This window comes from Orcinus orca, chromosome 7 (assembly GCF_937001465.1).
Source record: "Orcinus orca chromosome 7, mOrcOrc1.1, whole genome shotgun sequence".
In the NCBI taxonomy this organism is placed as follows: Eukaryota; Metazoa; Chordata; class Mammalia; order Artiodactyla; family Delphinidae; genus Orcinus; species Orcinus orca.
In genome coordinates this window covers 35706572-35712751 of record NC_064565.1, presented here as the reverse complement: position 1 = coordinate 35712751, position 6180 = coordinate 35706572, and the positions used below count along the sequence as shown (strand labels likewise).

The 6180-nt window shown below is 37.9% G+C and overlaps 1 pseudogene; it reads left to right on the top strand.

Annotated features, from left to right (window-relative positions):
- The first annotated feature begins 1828 nt into the window (after positions 1 to 1828).
- On the top strand, positions 1829 to 2698 carry LOC101282050 (exosome complex component RRP43-like; annotated as a pseudogene).
- The last annotated feature ends 3482 nt before the right edge of the window (positions 2699 to 6180 follow it).

Sequence of the window (6180 nt, the reverse complement as noted above, 5' to 3'; positions counted from 1 at the left end):
TTCTCTCAATACATATGTTCAAAGCACACTCAGATCAAGTGGTTTAAAAAGAACTCTGCATTTCTGGATCTCACCTAATTTTGCATTAAAAATGTAATAAATTTGCAAAATCAGGGAGTAAAGAAAAGTCTTACTAAACACTGGTTACAACCAGTAGTTTCCAGAGCTAGTTATGGATAAAATAAACCGAGTAAGGCCCTTTCTGAGGGAATGGTGGGGCATGTCACAAAATAGTAACAAGAATTGCTTAGGTATTTCATTTATCATTTTATTTATTCAGTTATTCAACAATATTTATTGAGTACTTACTGTGTTTCAGGCAATGTACAAGGTGCTAGGGATAGAGTGATGAGCAAAATGATGTCTTCGCTGAGCTTAGATTTTAGCAGGAGAGACAAGTATTAAATAAATATGGCACAAATAGTTGTGGGGGGATGATATTTTGAAATGTTAACTCATATTTTCTATGTAGTTTCATGGGGCTTTTGGACCTTCCTGATTTAATTAACACCTTCTACAATTTCTACCTCTAGGAAAGGATGCCACAACTTAAATAAATAAATAAACCAAATAAGTCTTAGCTTGGTCCTCAGGAAGAAGCAGGAAAATAAAACTCAGCTAATAGAAAATATATGAATTAATGAATTAGGACCACAATTGTACTCTATGCTGAGAGTACATTTCTGGGAGGATCATACTTTGAAAGCTAAGAAAGACCTCCAGCTCCCTGCTTCCTCCTCTATCTGGTCAGGCTGCAAATGAGGAAAGAACAGAAATCCTAGACTGGGTTGGGAATCCAGTGTGGAGAGACCATTGCCCCCTCCATGTGGAGTCTGAGATGCTGGAAGAGTGCAGGCTGCAAGGTGAGTTGAGGCAGGTGGACCTGAGTTGGTTCAGAGAGCTTTTTGCATCTCATGACAGAATAGTTCCCTTGTGCCAAAAAGATGGCAAAGGGCCCCTCAGAGATTCCTGTATCCCAGTGGACCACGGGCCTAGAAATCTTTTGCTCAGGGATCCAAGAGGTTCTTGGGAAAGAAGGAAGACAGAGAAAGCCACCAGACCTGAATGAGTTCAGCAGGTAGGACTCAAGATGTCTCTGTGAACTGGGCACTGAAGCCCAGGTCACCAGACAACTCAGAGGTTCTCCTCCTGGCCGTGACCCTGATCCTCAGGGCCCTTGTCTGAAGCCTTGGTTCTGTGTAAGCCCCTTGGGACTTAGATGCAATTCTGCTAAAGATTATTGTTGCCCCACATTCCCTCCCCTCGTGCATCCTTCTCCCCACCCACCTAGAGTCAGCCAATGACACTGGGACATGGGCCTTTTTCTTTTCTTGGGGACCCACCCATTCTAAACTCTCAATGTTTATTTTCCAACTTTCTTCATGCCCCCAGCCCAAGGAATTTTTATCTAATGAGCAAGAGGACATCTTGATTCTTTACTTATTGGGTAGTTTTCCAAATATTTTGCCCATGCCTTCAGTTCTTTTGACTTTCCCCAAAGAGCAGGATCTTGAAACCCGAAAGCTAAGACTTTACTTATTTTCACTTTGCATTTTGATGTGTTATCTCTTCCCTGAATTTTCTGGAAAGGACCAAAGGGTTCAAAGAAAGGGGAAAGTATCAGTTAATTTTTTAACACTTTAACCCTCCTAATTTTTTATATACAGTGTAATAAGCCATGAATAAAATTGCAGAATTAATGGAGAGTTTAAAATACGGTGAAGCAAACTCAGTGTATGAAAGAATTGTAAGGAATGAGAGAAGGAACAGAAAAAGAAAATAAAGAAAGTGTGTATTTTTGTTCAAATATGTGTGTTGGACCCGCGGGTGGAAGATGGCATCTGGGTTCAAAACTGTGGAACCTCTGGAGTATTACAGGAGATTTTTGAAAGTGAACTGCCGTCCTGATGGAAAAGAACTTGGTGAATTGAGAACCACAACTGTCAGTGTAGGTTCAATTGGTACTGCAGATGGTTCTTCTGTAGTGAAGCTGGGAAATACTACAGTAATTTGTGAAATTAAAGTGGAATTTGGAGCACCACCAACAGATGCCCCTGATAAAGGATATGTTGTTCCTAATTTGGATCTATCACCTCCGTGTTCCTGGAGATTTCGGTCTGGACCTCCTGGAGAAGAGGCCCAAGTGGCCAGCCAGTTCATTACAGGTATCATTGAAAATTCAGATAATTCAGAAAGAGGACTTATGTATCTCTCCAGGAAAGCTTGCTTGGGTTCTATACTGTGATCTCATTTGCCTCAACCATGATGGAAACATTTTGGATGCTTGTACCTTTGCTTTGTTAGCAGCTTTAAAAAATGTACAGTGGCCTGAAGTTACTATAAGTGAAGAAACTGCTGTAGCAGAAGTTCATTGAAAGAAGAGAAGTTATTTGAGTATTAGAACTCATCGGTTGCAATTTCCTTTGCTGTGTTTGATGACACTCTGCTTACAGTTGACCCTACTGAAAAGGAGGAACATCTGGCAACTGCAACCTTAACAGTAGTAATGGACGAGGAAGGCAAGCTATGTTGTCTTCACAAACCAGGTGGAAGTGGACTGACTGGAACTAAACTTCAAGACTGTATGAGCCAAGCAGTTATAAGACACAAAGAAGTAAAAAAACTGATGGATGAAGTATTTGAGGGTATGAAACCCAAATAAACAACCACCACGTTTTCAAAACAGATTTGTAAAAGCTGTATTTGTTACACTGTGCACAAACCTTTTATACTAAAATAAATATCAAACTACATTCTTCTCAAAAAAACAAAAAAGTGTGTGTTGGTGAGGTCTGCATGCTTTGATATGACATTGAATAAATAGAATTGGTAGTATACACCATGATGTTATTTGAGATAGATCTTAGTGTTTCAAGAAAGACATGAAAAAAATCATGCAAGTGCTCTGTTGTAACATCAGATTAAATGAAACAATAATAGGTAAATAAACTTCTAAGCACTGAGATTTTAAGATGCACATCAATTTTTCAAATCACTATAAAAAAACCCCTACATTTTAATTGCATTTAGCAAAACTGCTGAATCCCAAAACAGGCACTGTCACTTCTAAAATCTTCTAAAAACTCCCACAGAGAAAAATACCCCACCTGTCCCAATGCTAATCTTCTCCCAGGGACCTCTCTCCCAAACTCACTTAGTGTTTTGGTCACAGGGTATAGATGAAGAGATAGTATGAACAGAGCCAATAATGTTTCACTCATTTTCATTTTATCAAGTTCACTAGTTTTTAAGGTAGCTACAGAAACAGAAGGCCCAACAAGAAAACACCAGAGACTCCTGCTAACTGTCCCTTGATAAACATAACTCATCGAAAATATGTGTGAATAGATGACATTTAAAAAGGCAAAATCTTGACTATTCTTAGCTCACAAATTCTTTGGAAGCTTCTTAAAGGAATAAGCTGGCAATGCTCTCACATTTCAATTTTAAAATGAAAGGAATCTCTGAACTTTCCTTCTTTAGCAACAAACTCCCTTAACCCCTTGCCCCACTCCCATAAAGAAAAAAAAAAAAAACAACAGAATAGGTTAAGATCCTTAGTATACATACTCCCCTTTTTGCCTAGATCCAGGTATAACCTGGAATCTGGATTTATCCTTCATACCTCATTAGTCAAGTTTAACACTTTTATTTTCCTCTTTAGTTTAGATTGCATTTTCTCACGATTAAAAATGGATAGCTGTGGCTTGGAAATGGGAAACGACACCATCTACGAACTAGAGCAAAGTTGAAGACAACTCTAAATTTTTTGAAAATATTTTTGGTAATTCCATGATCTTTCCTGACAATTGGTTACTCTACCCTCACTGAATCCTGTGGTATAAACTTACACACCCGAAGTTTATGGTACAACAAAGTACAGCTTCAGAGCTAGTAGTAGCATTTTTTTTCCTTTTCTTTTTTTAATTGAATGGTCTTTCCAAGCAAGTCTAATTAGCTAACAGTGTTATAGCTCTGGAGTACTGAATTCATTAAAGATATTCGGAGTACTGGTCCTGCAAAGCTTAGCTGCATGTGGCTATTGGATCACATATCTACTTTTCTGCCATGTAAGAAGAAAACATCTCAGAATATAACTATTAGTTGGCTTTGTGGTGTTGGGTTAGTGTGCCAGTCTGAGGTTAGAGCAGAGATGGGATCCCAAGCCCTGGGCTTTGTATTATATAGTATTGTATTTTTGATGTTGTACTTAAGGGTCAATTACTGTTTCCATTATAAACCCTGTTTTTCAAGGGTTTATAGCTCACCAATTTTCATTTTGGTATGTAAGCTGCATGAATACACAGGTTTTAAAAATAGCTTAAATTGAGCAGTGCCATTTTTAGATATAAAGCAGTAAAATATACTTTTCATTGGTTTCAGTTTGTTTTGGAAGTTTCCAATCTAAAAGTTTATTCTATCTTAAAATGCAAAAATGCGTGTTTTTTTTCATTCATTTTCATAACAACTTTGATGGTAAAAGGAAGCCAGAGTGGATATCAAATGACACTTCAAGGAGGAAAACAATTTAAAAATCTTTTTTGTGTGAAGATTTGTGGGTAGATGTCATTCCAGTCAATGTTCTTAAAAATCAATAAGCTAATCAATCAATATTCCCTGAGCATGAGCACTATTTCATGCCACTGTTGTGACAGGTACTGTGAGAAATGAAACAGCTCCCTGCCCACAATGTGTTTGAAATTCTAGTTAGAGAGAAATACAAAGACAGTAATATTAAGTATCAATATAACAGCAACATACATGGAAGCATTTAAGTGATAAATCATGTGGTCAAGAATTTAAGAGGCAAAAGCAAAGCAATTCACAGAGGTGTGCAACTTACTGATGCCTTGCAAAAAGAACAAGAAATTCCAATGTATGGTAATTGCCCAGATATGGAAATTTACCCATCTAGGGTCATGTGGTCTTAAAAACTCTTTCTCTGACCATCAGAATTAGAATATCCCTACTTAAGGGCAAAGTTGTTTTCTCTGCCATACTGAATGTTTCCAAATCATAAAAGCAAATTTTCTCTTGCATTAATTTAAACTAAACTTCTTGAAATGGTCCTCTACACAAGCTATTTTCACTCTGTCACCCTACTCTCACTCCCCAACCTATTCCAGTCTGGTTTCCAGCAGCACTACACAGCTCATACTACTTTTGCCAAAGTTACCAATGACCTCCTGTTGCTGCTGCCAGTGAAGAAGGCTTTGCTTTTCTCTTTCACCTAAATTTATCTCAATTTAGAAGAAGGATACAGTATTCTATCTTTTGTCTCATAATGACGTTTGTCACTTCTTGTTCTACCCAGCATCCATTCCCCTCCCCTTGCGATGGGCACCTCTCTTTCTCTTTCAGGGACTGCCCCATTGGTGTGGAGTTTTGGTGGGAGATAATGGTTGCTTCCCATCAAGGAAGCTGAAGGGCCAGAACCTCCTTCTCTTTTCCCCAGCTCAGGAAATAGTGCTGTAGGCAGGACTCAGCCAACTACACACTTTCTCCTGGGACTTTAATGCCTGATCAAATCAGGGTGTAGGGATGGTTAGACATCATATTCATGTACTGGCAGTGACAGAAGACCCCACAATTCTTGCTGCATCACACTTGTTATAGTTCATTCTATGCAGCTCCCCAGATCTCATTTTGTTTTCCAAAACTAGTTCTCCATTTTCTCTTCATTTCTGTTATCTCCAGATAGTCTTCAAGTAAATTTAAATTTTGCTTAAAATAGAAAGTCAGCCTCTGCTGCTTATAAACAGAATGTTAATAGATATAATTTCCAATGTTTGGCTCTTCTTTATAGCTTTTGCAGATTCATTTTCCACCGTCTATTCTTTATATGTTGCAATTCTTCCAGACACTTTGTAATGTCCCTTCTCATTTCACCCTCTGTTACCTACATGGGTTATTTTAACTACTCCCCTGACTTCAACTATTACCCACATGCTAATGACTTCTAAATCTAGCTAGTCATTCCAAATCTCTCCTCTGACCCTCATATTTCTTTATTTATGCCATTTGTTTTTTCATTTATTCTATAAATAACTTCTACTATGAGGCATATATATGATAGACAATGGAGAAACAAAGCAATATAGTTTTCCATTTAATGATGGTTAGTCTAGTGGATTCCATAATCTTGTGAAATGCATAATTCCATAAACTTTAACCTAATGG